This window comes from Diadema antillarum, unplaced genomic scaffold (assembly GCF_040938485.1).
Source record: "Diadema antillarum isolate AM-2024a unplaced genomic scaffold, OU_Dant_1.0 seq00000798_RagTag, whole genome shotgun sequence".
NCBI lineage: Eukaryota > Metazoa > Echinodermata > Echinoidea > Diadematoida > Diadematidae > Diadema > Diadema antillarum.
The window spans coordinates 32,552-49,758 of NW_027271682.1; positions in this window are offsets into that span (position 1 = coordinate 32,552).

Here is a 17,207-nt window from a genome sequence, read left to right on the forward strand (position 1 = left end):
GCTACTGACTGGGGCCCCATGCAGGATAAAATAGCTGGCTTTGGTATTTTGGATATCTCTGATGGGTACTACTTCCATTGCAAAAGAAATTAGCTGTGACTCTTTTCAGCTGAATGAAACTAATGTGTGTGTGTGTGTGTGTGTTGGGGGGGGGGGGGGAGCTCCTTTGGGGCTACTGTGCGGGGCCCCATACTGGATAACATAACTGACTTTGGTGTTTTTGATATCTCTGATGGGTACTCCTTCCATTGCAAATGAAATTAGCCGTGACTCTTCTCAGCTGCACGAATGAAATCAATGTTTGTGTGTGTTTGTACGTATGGCCTATGGGGGGGGGGGGGGCACTTTGGGGCTACTGTCTGGGGCCCCGTACAGGATAAAGTAGCTGGTATTGGTGTTTTGAATATCTCTGATGGGAACTACATTTTGTACTTCAATTGCAAAAGAAATTAGCCGTGACTCTTTTTTAACTGAATAAAATCAATCTTTGTGTGTGTTTGTACGTAGGCCTATGGGGGGTGGGGCCCTTTGGGGCTACTGTCTAGGGCCCCGTACAGGATAAAATAGCTGGCATTGGTGTTTTGGATATCTCTGGTGGGAACTACTTCCATTGCAAAAGAAATTAGCTGTGACTCTTTTCAGCTGAATAACACCATAGTAGTAGGGCCCTTTGGGGCTACTGTCTGGGGCCCCGTACAGGATAAAATAGCTGGCATTGCTGTTTTCATGATAAGTACACCCAAAGGAACAATATCCACCAACTTTTGTCCGTGACCCCCTTCGGCTGAATAAATCCATTTTTCGGGGTCCCTTTTTGTGGTCCCTAGGCTTACGGTACAGGATGTGACTTGCCAGCAATTCATTTTATTGACCCTTGGACACATCCTTATATGATGAGACCATTAAAAAGTGTGACCCTTTTCAGCTGAATAAATCTTCTGGGCCCCCGGTCTAGTGATGCCACAGTGGACCAACACTTAACACGAACAGTACACGCATCGTACTTCTTACCTAGTAGTACAGTAGTAGATGATCACCACACATGACGTGGGAGTGTACGTGGTACTAGTATATTCTCCCAGCTGTTTGGATACTCGAATGTAGTGGCAAATTAAAGTCCTTTTTACTACATACAGTGTATATAATGAACAATAATCATAAATCACCAAATTTCACCATTTTTCATTACCGCACTGATCGAGATCACCATCTCATCTGGCAACACAGTGTCAGTGATTCGGCTGTCAACTCAACAATAGCAATGTAGAGTACGTGTCGAGCGCTAGGCGCTTGCTTTAGCACAGCTTAGTAACAGTTATAGTATTTATAAGTTCTATCTTTATTTACACTCGACTACATTATAATCTCTGTGTGATGAGTATGCTTGTACAATGTCAATTCAATGACTAACAACCAACGTTTCACTCATCACTCATTTTTTTTTGAAATCAGAACTCAAATTAACTGGTCTATTTTGTTTGAAAATTAGTTTCTAAAAAAGTTAAAGACTTTACATAGTCCGCGAATAGTTCAAGCCCTAGATCCCAACGTGTACAATTAAAGACTCAACGTATTATTACATCCCAACACCCACCAGTTGAGTTTCGGCCTCGGATTCTACAACTAGCTGTTCGTAAGGTGTTCTTCGACCAGCCCCATAGCTAACTGTGTATAAGGAAAGCCCCGGGCCCGGGGTTATTCGTAAGGTAGCTTACATGTTCGTTTACGGAGAGGTATAACGTTAGACTAGCCCGTAATACTGGAAAAACTCAACAAGTTATAATTAGATCGATCTTTTATGGTTTGCTTACCTTCAAAAAAGTGAATGATATCTCCGCCCCACTCAATTTGAAGACAGAAATTTTCTCACGTCCATCACGACATCCAGCTAGGCTCTGATTCTCACGAATACCACACGCACGTAAATCTGTGATCCTATGCATAATACACGCACAGCTAGCACACACACAGCATGCACGCAATTGCACACAGTCCACGCACAGGCGACGCGTCGCTCTTCAGGTAAACCATGCCCGCGCCCAAGCCAGGGGAAATTGCGGCTGGTGATTGGCTTAGAGTAAACACATGACAAGGGAATTCTCAATTCCTATTGGCCTAGCCAAATGCGTTTAATTATGTATTCACTCGGAATTCACTCGGCTTAATTTTCACTCGGAATTCACTCGGCGAATAGGTTTCACACAAATTTCACTCGTTACAAGAGTGAAATTCACTCGACAACGAGTGAAAGTCACTCTTAATCGAGTGAAATTTTATTCACTCCTGCGAGGAGTGAATTATTCACTCGAAATTTTTTAGAGAGTAGAATGCCCTTTTCGTGATGATTTGTGCAATGAGGGAACTTAAGTAATTCAAATTGGGTCAATGTATTTATATAGGTACAGAACTTTTTTTTTTTTCCCTAGACCAACCTCTATATCCCGAGACAAATGTATCTCACTGGAAAACAAAGAAACCACATGCAGGTTAGCGAAAATCATTCGGATGAACTTTGGCATACATGTTACCTTTTGGTGGAAAATGAAAACATAGGACTGTGATATTCAATATCTGTACCTGGTAACATACAGTTGTACGTCAAAATTCATTCTCTTGATTGCATCACTGAACATAACTTTACTCAATTCTACTCAATAATCGCTTTGATGCCCATCTCATCCGCCACTCCCCATCTTTTCTGCACCCTTACGTGTGGCCTTACTTTTAATCTCAGCCTCAATACCAAGAGAAGGCAAATGTAATTTGACAAAGAGAATATCAGAATGCTTATACGCACTCCCCTCGAATCACTCCCGCATATCCGTCTCGGGATCCCCACAGATTTATACTTCATTTTCTGACGAAGAAACCTTTCGTTATTTTTGAAGTAACGAACCTTCTGAGTAACACATCTTCGGAATATACGCAAAATGTTCGAAAATTCGAAGGTTTGTTTGTTAGTTTGTTTGTTTGTTTCTTTCTTTCTTTTCCGGACCAGGGAACATGTAGGCGTACGGAATATGTGTGTTTTCGGAATAACGAACCTTTGGTATAACGAATATCATCAGTTTTAAACGTTGTCACTCTTTCAAAACAGGATATGTCACCAAGACGCTGCTTGGCGGGTTAACTTTGAGACAACTAATAATCATCGGCAGTCTGATGGGTTCTACCGGTCTAATAACATCGGCTTTCGCTCAGACAGGCAGCCAATTCGTCATTTCTTTGTGTGTGTCAGGTATGTTATTTTGCTATTTGATAAGGACAATTATCGTTTTGGATCATAAAATGAATGGGACAGTGTGTTTTTAGCAGTTTTTCTACAACCATTTTTGTAGAGTAGTGAGCTCATGTATGACTTAGAGGCCCCTTTTCATTTTCTTGAAAAATCCTTTGCACGCTCTTCACTAATAACTTTTAAAAGGACAATGCTACTGCTTTGAAAGTTGGGATTGATCATGGACAGAACGTGTTGATAAACCATGGTCAATTTCAGCTTAATTTGATAATCTTGTCATTGTTGCTGCTCCGATAGTTTACATCCTGTGTTTTTGACTCATTCATTGCACAGCTAGGGCGGTTTGGCAAAGATTGAGCGCTTAAACAGAACCTGTACGTCAGAGCCTCTTTTCTCAGTTCACACTTTTCCAGAGTGTGTGCTTACTTTCCAAAAAAAAGAAAAAAAGACAACCCATATCCCGCGACTTTTTGTTGGTTTTGTGATGCAGGGTTACATAATGTGTCTTTCTCGGATAGAGTTATGCTGGGGAGGGTAAGTGGTTTTCACGCACAACAAAGATCTTCTGAATTCTGGGAGAATGGGAAAGATACAATTGATATAATGGGTATCACTTGGTCATAGCACAAAGGAGATCCACGGGACGGCCTAACCTTTATAGCAGACACGCAAAATACACTTCAGCAATATCGCCCGCTAAAAATTCCTTGAACACAGGAAAGAAAGGTGAGGTCTGTGTATTTGTTTTTTTCTGCTCCAGAATTTCACCATAAAGAAAAGAAGTCACTCATTATGACAAACTTTAATGCCTAGAGGTTTCAATCATTTCATCCTACCAATGCTCTGTTTTATGAAGAGTTTTGATTTATCATGATTTGATTTCTATCATAAGTCTATTGGAGCCTTTGTCGTAAGAAAATTTATAATCGATTATAAATGTAGCAGCTCAACTTTGCTCTGTTTCACTCTCCTCCACAATCTCTCTCTCTCTCTCTGGATAACTGACCCTCTCCGTTTCATCCCAATCGTGTGTTATTTCAGCAAACTCTCTAGTGATAATTTTCGAGCCTCCGCTCGCCAGTCGTCTGAACATAACTGAGTGTCTTAAAGGACATGTCCACCTTCATATACATAAGGATTGAGAGAATGCAGCAATATTAGTAGAACGCATCAGTGAAAGTTTGAGGAAAATTGGACAATCCGTTCAAAAGTTACGAATATTTTAAGTATCTGCGCAGTCACTCCTGGAAGAGAAGACTACTACAGTGTATGATGTCACATGCGTACAATTATATAAGGAAAATAAAAAGAGAATTTCACAAAACTTTACTTTTTGAATAAAGTGCACATTTCCTCGACTTGCTACTGACGTATGTTGAGGGTAATATCATTCCCCCTGCCTCCTGAAAGAGAGAAGTCGAGTGTTCTTTTGCTATGCGAGAAAAATGGAAATATGTTGAATTTTCTTTATTCTTTATTTATATCGTTGTACTCATGTGACATCACAAGCTATAGTAGTCTTTTCATCCAGCCGTGACTGAGCAGAAACTTTAAAAATTCATAACTTTTTAACGGATTGTCCGATTTTGCTAAAACTCTCACTGATGTGTTCTACTAATATTGCTGCATTCACTCAACCCACATGTCTATGAAGGTGAACTTGTCCTTTAAATTACGGCGGATACAAATTCTTGGTACAATGTATTCTTAGCCAGACGGCGGAACAAAGTCTCTCCCTAAGAGTTTTAATTTTCATCCCATTTTATTGTTTTCTCAACCCAGATAGAACACAGTACAGTGCACTACTGTCACAATGAACACAGTTATACAATGTAACAAAATGTTGGTAACAACAAAGCAAAGATTAAGGTCTCCAAATTACCAGCTACCAGTCTTTTGATTTATATGGATACTTATTATTTCTTATTTGGTAAAAAAAAAACAACAACACACACACATTTTTTTTTTTTATAACCACAGAAAGCTGCTGATCACCAGGACTTTATTATGATGAGAGTGGACTTTATACAAACAAAATAGATAGTTATTTGATTGTGGAAATCTCGTGCTGCTATTAGCAGATAATACAAATATATCGTTTTCAGAATTTGCCACCCTGGCGTTTTCTACGATATGTCAAATTGTCAGTTATAAATGAAACGTTTCTTTCGAAACACACACTGTTCATGCACATGATGTATATAAGTAACTTACATTGTGATTTGTTTTTTTTTTTTAATATCACCTTGGTAGACTTTAGAATATTCAATAATGTTCCTGAAAATGCCTACTGTATTTCTAAACCTGCCAAAAATGATAAGTCTCACGCTGTAGTTTAGTGTGTCATGTGTATGTCACATGTATGACATGACACAATTCCATTGTTTTTTGTTGTGATATTTCTCTGAGTTTGGACAGCCATCCAAGTGCTTATGTTTAGACGTGACAAAAAGACTCTTTCACATCTTGTTACGACAGGAATATTAAAGCCAGAAACAGTTACATTGTCACCAGACGTATTCATTCTGATACTGGCACATTGCATAGTTTAAGTGTATCGATGTTCTTTTTGTTATTTCAGTATTTGTATCCTTGTGTATAACAGGGTATATTCATTGCGTTGCATATTTACACAGCTTTCTGGTACGAAATTCATCACTGTTTGACATTAGATTACATACATGTACATCGTAGTAAACCAAACATTGCAAATCAAAAGTTGCAGGTAAATGTCGAAGCATTTGATTACACATCTCCGAGTGCGCCAGCCGCTTGTGAATTATAAGTTGTTTCAGGCTGCAGCTAAATGTTATGAAATAATGTTCAAACTTTGGTACAGTAATTGTTTTTTATTTCATTTTCCGTTATGAACAGTGTGATTTTTTATGAAATAATTCTTCATATGTATATTAAGATTATATAACAATAATTTTCAAGGGCTTCTTTAGTGCCCTTTTTTTATTACTCTCAAATATCCCACATATTCCATGTCAGTGACTTTATGATAATGATGTGTGTGTTATTTAATGCACATATCATTTCTGTTGATGATTACAGATGTGTAAACTGTATCTATTCTTGCAAGATTAGGCTCAACATGAGCCATAAAGATACTGGTAACAGATTTCACAACTGTGCTGTAGGAGCTCTGAAGTGAGAAAGAATACAACATTGCAGCTTTTATCATCCTGATGCATGTATTGACCTTCGTCTGTGTTCTTGCTTCCTTAAACTTGGGCGATGCGAGATTTAGTTTTCTAGTCTGTCATTACCTTTTAAGAAGAGTGCCATGACATAATTGTTTTGAGTACTGTTAAGATCAACGGCGTAAATCCGTACTGAGGAGTGGGGGGGGGGGGGGATGGTCACCATCACCACGATTACAAGCCCATAAGCGGACCGGCTTGGGGGGGGGGGGGAAGCTTGGTGCCCCCCCCCCCCACACACACACACACGTACACACTTTACAGGGATCGGATGTCCCACTCTTTTGCATGAAATATAACGTGGAAGAAAAGTGGCAGCAAAAATATGAAGACTTTTTGTTTTTGTTGCTTTTGGTTTTTTTTTTTTTTTGCTTGTCAGATGACTTTCGGCGGAAAATCAGACCTTAAAAGTATGGAAACATTTTTTTTTTTTAAATACCTATGAGGGGGAGCGGAACGACCGAACGGGGGGAGGGTATGTGGGGGGGGGGGGTATCCCTCTCCCACACGTGGAAGATTTTGCATTTTCAGACCTGAAATTCAGCGACCTGGTGCACACTTTTGGTGAAAATTTTCTTTTCTTTTCTTTAAAAAAACAATAAGAAAATGAAATATTCACAATATATTATCGAATGACTAGATAGTGGTATTTCAGCTCTTGCTCCGCCTGTGCGACATCACTGTGAAGGCCTACTAAATATAATGGGGCCTATCACCGGCGTAGACAGGATTTGATCTTAGGAGGAGCGGTTATGTGAGGGAGCGAAGCAAGCGAGGGAGGGGGGAGGGTATGGTAGGGGGATTTCCCCCTCCCACGGTAAAATCTTTTTGCATTGAAAATTTTGACATTTTACAGTACCCAAACTGCCGTTTGTAACTATATTCTTCGCTTTGGAAATTAAGGGGGCGGGGGCGCACCGGGCGAAAACTGCTGGCAATTACTGGCAGCAACATCAGGAGAATGGCATAGCGATTAATTGCGAGCGAGCGAAGCGAGCGAGCTTGAAAATTTGGATATTTCACAGTCCCAAAACTGCCGTTTGTAGCTATATTTTTCGCTTTGGAAATTAAGGGGGGCGCACCGGGCGAAAACTGATGGCAGTTACTGGCAGCAACATCAGGAGAATGGAATAATGATTAAAGGCGAGCGAGCGAAGAGAGTGAGCTTGAAAATTTTGACATTTACAGTTCCAAAACTGCCGTTTGTAGCTATATTTTTCGCTTTGGAAATTAAGGGGGGCGCACCGGGCGAAAACTGATGGCAATTACTGGCAGCAACATCAGGAGAATGGAATAATGATTAAATGCGAGCGAGCGAAGCGAGCGAGCTTGAAAATGTTGACATTTTACAGTCCCAAAACTGCCGATTGAAGCTACATTTTTCGCTTTGGAAACTATATATAAGGGGGGCACACCGGGCGAAAACTGCTGGCAATTACTGGCAGCAACATCAGGAGAATGGAATAATGATTACTCAGTAAATGCGAGCGAGCGAAGCGAGCGAGCTTGAACATTTTGACATTTTACAGTCCAAAAACTGCCGTTTGTAGCTATATTTTTCGCTTTGGAAATTAAGGGAGGGGGGTGGCGCACCGGGCGAAAACTGCTGGCAATTACTGGCAGCAACATCAGGAGAATGGAATAATGATTAAAGGCGAGCGAGCGAAGAGAGCGAGCTTGAAAATTTTGACATTTTACAGTCCCAAAACTGCCGTTTGTAGCTATATTTTTCGCTTTGGAAATTAAGGGGGCGCATCGGGCGAAAACTGCTGGCAATTACTGGCAGCAACATCAGGAGAATGGAATAATGATTACTCAGTAAATGCGAGCGAGCGAAGCGAGCGAGCTTGAAAATTTTGACATTTTGCAGTCCAAAAACTGCCGTTTGTAGCTATACTTTTCGCTTTGGAAATTAAGGGGGGCGCACCGGGCGAAAACTGATGGCAATTACTGGCAGCAACATCAGGAGAATGGAATAATGATTAAATGCGAGCGAGCGAGGAGAGCGAGCTTGAAAATTTTGACATTTTACAATCCCCCAAACTGCCGTTTGTAGCTATATTTTTCGCTTTGGAAATTAAGGGGGCGCATCGGGCGAAAATTGCTGGCAATTACTGGCAGCAACCTCAGGAGAATGGAATAATGATTAAATGCGAGCGAGCGAAGCGAGCGAGCTTGAAAACTTTGACATTTTACAGTCCCAAAACTGCCGTTTGTAAATAAATTTTTCGCTTTGGAAATTAAGGGGGGCGCACTGGGCCCAACTGCTGTCAGTCACTATCAGCAACATCAGGAGAATGGCATAGCGGTTAAATGCGAGCAAGCGGAGCGAGCGAGCTTGAAAATTTTGACATTTACACTCCAAAAACTGCCGTTTGTAGCTATATTTTGTTCGTCCCACTTTATCGGGGAACCATCCCCCCCCCCCCCCCCATTGACGCCTCTGCATATGAGGGTGCTTTTGTTAAGTGAAAGATCTGCTGCACACTCTTTGATAAATTCAAATTTGTACAAAGTTTATCGAAAGGGATCCTGTATAGCGGAGCTTTTGCATGTTTATGATTGCAATACAACGATCTGGTGCGGAGTTCTGGCGATTTTTCGACAATTTTCCATTAAGAAAGTTCGAGATTTGTCCTCATCTCGGGAATTGCTTGGGGGATAAATTATTTGTCTGCCTAAACACTTCCGCAGGGGCGGGGCAAATGCCCCTTTGCCCCCCCCCCCCCCCATAGATTCGACGCCCCTGATCTTCCCTGGGTATGCCCATAGATGTATCCTGACTGAGTCATTAGTCACTGTCGTTTCTCAGGAATGATTCAGGAAATGGGAGGGGGTTCAATTATGGCGATATAGTTTTTGTGTTTGTTTGTTTGTTTGTTTTCGTACATATTTTGCAGATGGTCCCCAGTTACTCGCGCATGTTTAGGCCTACATGTAGGCCTACATTGACGTTGTCAACGTCTTAGCCATACCTTACAGTGTATATGTCAATGTTACTTTCTTCGCGAGCGAGCGAAGCGAGCGAGCGCTTGAGAAAATTATGTATACATTTTCCTACAAGATAGAAAACTGTTCAGCTCTGTTACCTGTCTGAAGGCCGGCGTACAAACGTCATGCAATATGCCAAAATTGATACAATCACATTTCTGCTTCCTCCATTTTTTCCCCTCAAAATTCATGGGGGGGGGGGATGATTGTACAGGCCATCCCCCCCTCCTCCATTTCAGGGGGGGATATATCCCCCCCATCCCCCCCCCCCCCCCCCGGGATTTACGCCCATGGTTAAGATACATTGTAACTCTCATTTTTTAATGTTGATTTACCATGGGATTGCTGGAATATTGTGCTACCAGGATGAAAGCCAACTCGCAGACCAGATGCATCAGCTTTTCTTAACAAATTAATGTGGGAACAGAAATGTGAGGATATTACAATAGTAATTGGTTTGAACTGAAAACGTGATTGCCGTTCACTATTTCACAGGATTCCGCAGGCTGTTTTTTTCGTTCGTATTCATTTTGCTTCTCAAATCAAATTTTGGACAGATTCTATGTGGAATGGAAGTTGGTGTGTATTTATTGTGTAGTGTAATAATGGAACAGATTTGCACCCGTGCGGGTGTAACATTGCACCATTGTGGGTGCATCATTGCACCCCATTAGTAGGATGCCTGACCAGACAGGCTATAGAATAATGTACCCCTTTTGGTGCCGATTTTGCACTCCTCTTTGAGCTGAATTGAATTGGCAGGTGGAAAATTGCACCCGCAAGAGTGCAGATATTTCCAAAAGGGTGCAATATTGAAATTTGAAGATGCAGAGGTGCACCCATAAGTTAAATGACTGGGTGCAGAATTACATCCCTTGGATGCACCTTTGCACCCGAGATTGTGGGTGCAAGTTTGAACTCTGTGACTGTGATGCAAACTTGCGCCCTATAAGATGTATAATAAGGTAGCGATAAAGCAGTCGATTCCAAGTTTACATGAAACGAGCATTTTTGTATTCTGCTTTCCTATCAAGAAACATTGATAGGCCCTAATACTACATGAGCTGAAAGATAACTTATCTGAACAATACCTGATCATTCTTTCTCTCTCTCTCTCTCTCTCTCTATCTATCTCTTGATGTAATAAATTCAATTCAATCATCATATTTTATATCGTAATTTCGTGAGAGATTACGTCATATATGAGATCCCGCTAGTGCGCGCGCCACTCAATTCGTTAGTCGCCGCCATCTTGCTTACACGCGAATTTCTGTGCATCGGAAAATTCGCCGGAATTGCACTTGAAAATTCAAGTTTCGTTCGAGTTGGATAGACATAATAGCTAAAGTTACCTCAACGGGAGGTTTTGCCAGGTTTTTTTTCTGGTTTTACGATCATTCTTCAGCTGAACAGCAACGGAATTTATGTCTTCGACCAACGTTCCAAACGTGGGCGGCGCAGCCGCACCACCGCTGCTGACAGCAGTCGCGTCCCCGGCAGCCACCGGCGGGGGTCGCGGAGACCAACACGCACAAGAGTGCAAGCAGAAAACTGCGACAGCCAAAGGTAAAACTCCTACTAGAGCCGCCAAGGCAGGTACTAGTAATAGTACTACTGCAACTACAAGCAGTGCTAACCCTAGTGGTAGTACCGGTGCAAACAAAACAGTCAAAACCACCCGCCAAACTGGCCTCTAAAGTTTCAACTTTGGAGGATAGACTCGGCAAGCTTGAAGGCCAATTAGCTGTGGTTGTTCAATTTGTGGAGGCACAGTCGGCAAAGCAGACACCAGCCCGTGAAGGCGGTGGCAATGGAAAGAGTATCAGGACTCGTTCTGAATACTCCCCTTCAGACTCGGCAGATACTGACTGCCATTATGATGATGAATATGCGGCACCATTTCTGGGCCGAGATATGGATGAACACTCTGTGATTATCCAACCAGGTCAAGGGGATAGTTGTCAGGATGACAAATTTGATATATGGTTGAAGAAGGCGAAGTTCCCCCTCCTGTAGTGGAAAAAGTTCCAAACATTGCAGCCAAATTTGCTGTGGCTGAGGAAGTTGGTCCCCCCATTGACCCAGAAATTGCTAAGTCTACAGCCTACCTTCTGACCCACCAGCTTGAGCCCAAAGTGGTAGATGAAACGATCACTAAATACCCCATTCCCAGCAACACTGTGAGCTGGTGGATGTGCCGAAAGTCAACCAAAGAATCTGGAATGGGCTACCTGCCTTTTCAAAGACACGAGACCTCAAATTTCAGAGACTCCAAAAGAATCTCACGAGAGGCATCAATGCCTACATACATACAGTGTCGGCACAGGATATTACTGAACAGCAACAAGATGCACTAGCACTTCTGTGCAGTGCGAACTTTGAGCCAAATTCCTTACGTAAGGAATTCATGAAACCAGACATTGGTTATCAATTCCAACATCTCTGCAAGCCCTCTACACCGGTCTCCATATTCCTTTTCGGTGACGACCTGGGAAAGCAAATGAAAGACATAAGAGATGAACAAAAAGCAACTGAGGGTGTCGTCAGGAGTGAACATAGCAGACAATACAAAAAGCAGCGTTTCAGCCCATATGACTATGGCAGGAGTGCATATGGCAAGGGCAGGAGCAAGATTACATCAGGAAGCTCGAATTTGCCCCAACAGTACCGCGACGCGGGCTGGACTACATCTCGTGCAAGCACAAGTGATGTGACTAGGCCTACAGGTGCAAAAGGACCGTGGACTGGAGCTACCAGCCATGCTTTTTTAGGCCAGCGCCCCAAGGGGAGGGGGAAGCCGCCAGCTCCCCACACCTTCACACATCCCAGCCAGCACCAACCGCACTGTGGCAGCAAGCAAGGCTCAGGGATGAAGAGAGCACGATAACCTCCAGTTCAACTGACGAGGTAAATATAACATCCCTTTCTAGTGATCATGCAAAGCTGTGTCATCATGATAATGTAGAACCTGTGGTAGGAGGTCGACTGAAGCAATTCTTCCCAAAGTGGCGCAAAATTACTTCAGACCCACATGTGCTAAATGCTGTAAGTGGTTACAGGCTTGAATTCAGTAAAGAGATGGGTGCACCATCTAGAACTAAACCCCCTTACCTTTTTCGATGTGATAAAGCCGAAGAGGCTGATATTGATCTTGAAATTTCTAAACTCCGTGACAAGGGAGTAATTGAACAGTGCCAGAGGGAAACTGGAGAATACGTGTCTAATATTTTTACACGGCCTAAAAAAGATGGGGGTACACGCGTTATCCTAGACCTGTCTGATCTCAACAAACATCTCCAGTACCAGCACTTTAAGATGGAAAATATCCATACTGCTATTGAACTCATTTCAGAAAATAGCTTCTTAGCTTCAGTCGACCTTCGGGACGCGTACTATACAGTACCTGTACACCCAGCACACAGGAAGTTCTTAAAGTTCTCCTGGAAAAATCAACTTTGGCAATTCAAAGTACTGCCTAATGGCCTGAGCACGGCGCCAAGGTTGTTCACTAAACTACTGAAACCTGCATTCACATTACTGGGAGAGCAAGGGCATGTAGTAATTGGGTACCTTGACGATATACTCATTATTGGAGAAAGTGAGAATCAAACTTTGCAAACGGTTTTGGAAACCACTAACATCCTTGCACAACTTGGGTTCCTGGTACACCCAGATAAATCAGTACTATGCCCCACTCAAAAAATACAATTTCTTGGTTTCATTCTCAATACTCAGACCATGACAATTCGACTGCCTGATAACAAATCAGAGGAAATACAGTCCTTGTGCACTGAACTTATGCAAATAGCAAACCCCAGTATCAGGCAGGTGGCTAGAATTATCGGGAAAATGGTAGCATCATTTCCCGCAGTCCAGTATGGACAGCTCTATTACAGGGCTTTAGAAAGGGACAAAATCAAAGCACTCAAAATGAATAAGGGGCATTTTGACAGGAAAATGAGCCTATCTTTGGAAGCAAAACAAGAGCTGCAATGGTGGATAGACAATGTGCAGTCTGCTTTCTCACCTTTACGACACCCTAAACCTATGCTCGAATTGTGCACGGATGCCAGTGGCAAAGGCTGGGGGGCATCTGATCATACCACCCATACAGGGGGTAGATGGAATGAAGACGAGCTGCAAAAAGCCAGGGAGAATAAGATTAATTATCTGGAGACCCTGGCTGCTGGCATGGGACTTGAGTCCTTCTGTTCTAATTCACAAAACATTCATGTCTTGTTACGGCTAGATAATAGTACTGCTGTTGCGTACATTAACAACATGGGAGGCATTAAATCCCTTGACTGTGATCGGGCAGCCTGAGAGATTTGGCAGTGGTGCGAAACTCATAACATTTGGGTCACAGCAGCACACTTGCCAGGAAAGCTGAATGTGGAGGCAGACCGCATGTCTAGAAAATTCAATGACCGCACAGAATGGATTCTTGACCGCACAGTTTTCCAAGAAATAACCTCACGTTTTGGGACACCAGAAATAGACCTATTTGCCTCCAGACTTAACAAGCAGTTAGAGAACTATGTCACATGGCTGCCCGACCCACATGCCAAGGCTGTGGATGCCTTTACTCTCGATTGGGGAAAGTGGTACTTTTATGCATTTCCTCCTTTCTGCTTAGTTGCTAAGTGCATTCAAAAAAATCAAATCTGATAATGCAGCTGGGATACTAGTAGTCCCAAAATGGCCAAGCCGGCCATGGTTTCCTCTCCTAAACAGGATGATGAATGAGGAACCACTTGTTATTCACAGGAGTGAATCCTTACTAACATTGCCAGTTTCTAACTCTCCTCACCCACTTCACACTCAGATTGATCTTCTTGCTTGCAGGTTCTGTGCAACCCCTTCAGAGATGCGGGATTGAATGCACGGATAATTGCTGTAATGGCCTCCTCTTGGAGAAAAGGGACTAAAAAACAGTATGTAGTGTACATAAACAAATGGAAATATTTTGTGACAAGAAATGCAGCAACTACTTGTATTCAGATGTTCAAGCTGTCCTGGAATTCCTGAGTGACATTTTCTTTGAAAAAGGGGCAGGTTACAGTGTCATAAACTTAGCACGGAGTGCTCTATCTTCATTTGTGATACTTCGAGATACTATGTTTACAGTTGGATACCATCCCTTTATCCAAAGGTTTATGAAGGGAGTCTTTCAGCTACGCCCACCCAAGCCTAGATACATGGAAACGTGGGACGTTAACCTTGTTTTCAATTTTCTTCGTTCTTGGTCCCCAGCGCACGTATTGGACCTGAAAAAATTGACGCTTAAATTATGTGTGATTATTGCATTTTTTTAATCTCAGCACAAAGGATTCAATCATTACACTACCTAAGCTTGGATGATATGGTGTTAAGAGAGAATGCAGTCACTTTTCACCTTCATGATCTCCTAAAACAGAGCAAGCCTGGAAATTACTCACACAGTGTCAAGCTCCAGGCATACCCACCAGACAGGAGACTTTGTGTGGTCAGGTACTTGCAGGAATACATCAGAAGGACCCGCAGGATCAGAGCTAGTGCCCGAACGGTACCTTTTTGTTAGCTACAAGAAACCGTATCACAGGGTATCCTCTCAAACAATCGCTCGCTGGATTAAGGAGATTTTGGAGGCTGCGGGTATTGATACAGGGATCTACAAGGCGCACTCTACTCGGGCAGCGTCTACCTCCGCAGCCAATAAGGGAAATTTCCCAGTATCTAAGATACTTGCGCAAGCCGGTTGGGCCAACGAAAGAACCTTTCGCAAGTACTACAACAAGCCCTGTCCTGCTGAGAAAAACTTTGTAGAAACAATTATCAAAAAATAGACTGTGAAGCCCTAAGATTGAGCAGACATGTCTTGAACTGCCTGAACTTGTGAACTCTTGGAGACACAATATCTATGCAGCATTCAGCCTGAATGAGAATTGCAATGGAACCTCTATCTAAGGTATGCTCCTTACCCCTTTTCGGGGGGGGGGGGGGGGTTGCCTTGAGAATGTAACCACTGGCTTCGAAATCTCATATATTACGTAATCTCTCACGAAATTACGATATAAAATGGAAGATTAAACGAGAACTTACCGTTTGAGGTTTAATATTAATTTTATGAGTATTTGGAGGGTGAGATTACGTCCCGCCTCACCCTCCCCCAAATTTCAAACGGTAACTTAATCTCTCGTTTTCTTCCTACATCAGTGGTCACATTCTTGCTTCTAATATTGAGTGGCGCGCGCACTAGCGGGATCTCATATATGACGTAATCTCACCCTCCAATTACTCATAAAGTTAATATTAAACTTCAAACGGTAAGTTCTCGTTTAATCTTCCATTTTTTATATTACCTCAAAATATGTATGCAAAATATCGGCTGTTTTTGGAAAATATTTCAGAGTACTGATAATAACATTTTGAACTCTACCCCATGCATTTTTGGCAGTGTACTTTACTGTTTCAATCAGGGAAAAAATGTATTGGTCTACCACACACAGTCACAGACGATATTAATGCAACTGTGCCAAACACACAACCGTGTGTTACCTCTATCTTACCGGCAAGTCACTCATAACGTAGCTTCACTTTGTTTGTTTGTTTTTTTTCCCCAGGTGTGGGATACAGCTGTGTATACTCACCATGCGTCGCTGCCCTCTACGTTTACTTTCCCGACATGTTTGAGATTGCCTCTGGCCTGATTTCAACCTGCGGTGCAGTGGGAATTATGGTACTACCCATTGTGACGGAGTATCTAGGCAATATCTATGGTTGGAGAGGCACTCTCCTCATTCTCGGAGGACTCAGTCTATTTTCGGTCGTATGTGGCGCCCTCCTCCGCCCTCACAGATTCTTGGACGAGAGTGCAGACTTAAATGCACAGCAAAGTAACATAAGCAATCAACAGGTGAAAAGTGAGGTGAGAAACCAAGCTGTTTAAATTCAAGCACACGTGCCATAGTAAGAGCAATACAATACAAGTATCCAAAGAAACTGATCTAATAAGTGGCAACCACTTTCTTCATGTGATACAGAACAAAAAAAAAATACAACGAAGGTATGATTCACAGAAAGACTGGTAAAACCGTAATTCGTAGCATTGCCAATGTAAAGATGCTATGTAAAGTATTGGGTATCACTGCCTTCAATTGATTAATATTAATAAATTTAGATGGTGAACACCCCCACCCCCCCCCCCCCCAAAAAAAATGACACGTTGAATATACACATCGCAATATTCTAGTATGATTATATAGTTTGTTAATGGTATGTAAGTTGTAATTTTGTTTGATACATAAGATCATTTATTTCATAGAGTTTTCATATTTTTGGCATTGCTTTGTAACCTTCCATTGTAGATGACTCCTGCACCAAGACAACCCTCATCGCAAGCCTCACACCAATCATGGACAGGAATGTTAAACCAATGTGGACGTGCCCTCCTGTCTGCTTGGTTTGGATTTCTTAAACTACTTTGGACAATTCTTGGCGTGGAATTACACACGTCTCACCCGCTTTTTATCATGCTCGACATTGCCGTGGTCCTGTACGGGGTAGGATACGCTACTTCATTAACGTTTGTCATATCCAACGCTGTTTCCAAGGGCTTTACTCTGGAGAAAGCTGTCCCATTGGCAACTGCTCTGGGCGTTGGCAACATTGCTGGCCGATTTGCAACTGGTTTCTTCTCAAAGCGTCAACTTCTTCCCAACAATGTCACTGCCTGTGTCGTACTAACGTGCAGTGCTACCGTCTTCTTCCTAAACAAAGTAGTTTATGCGTAT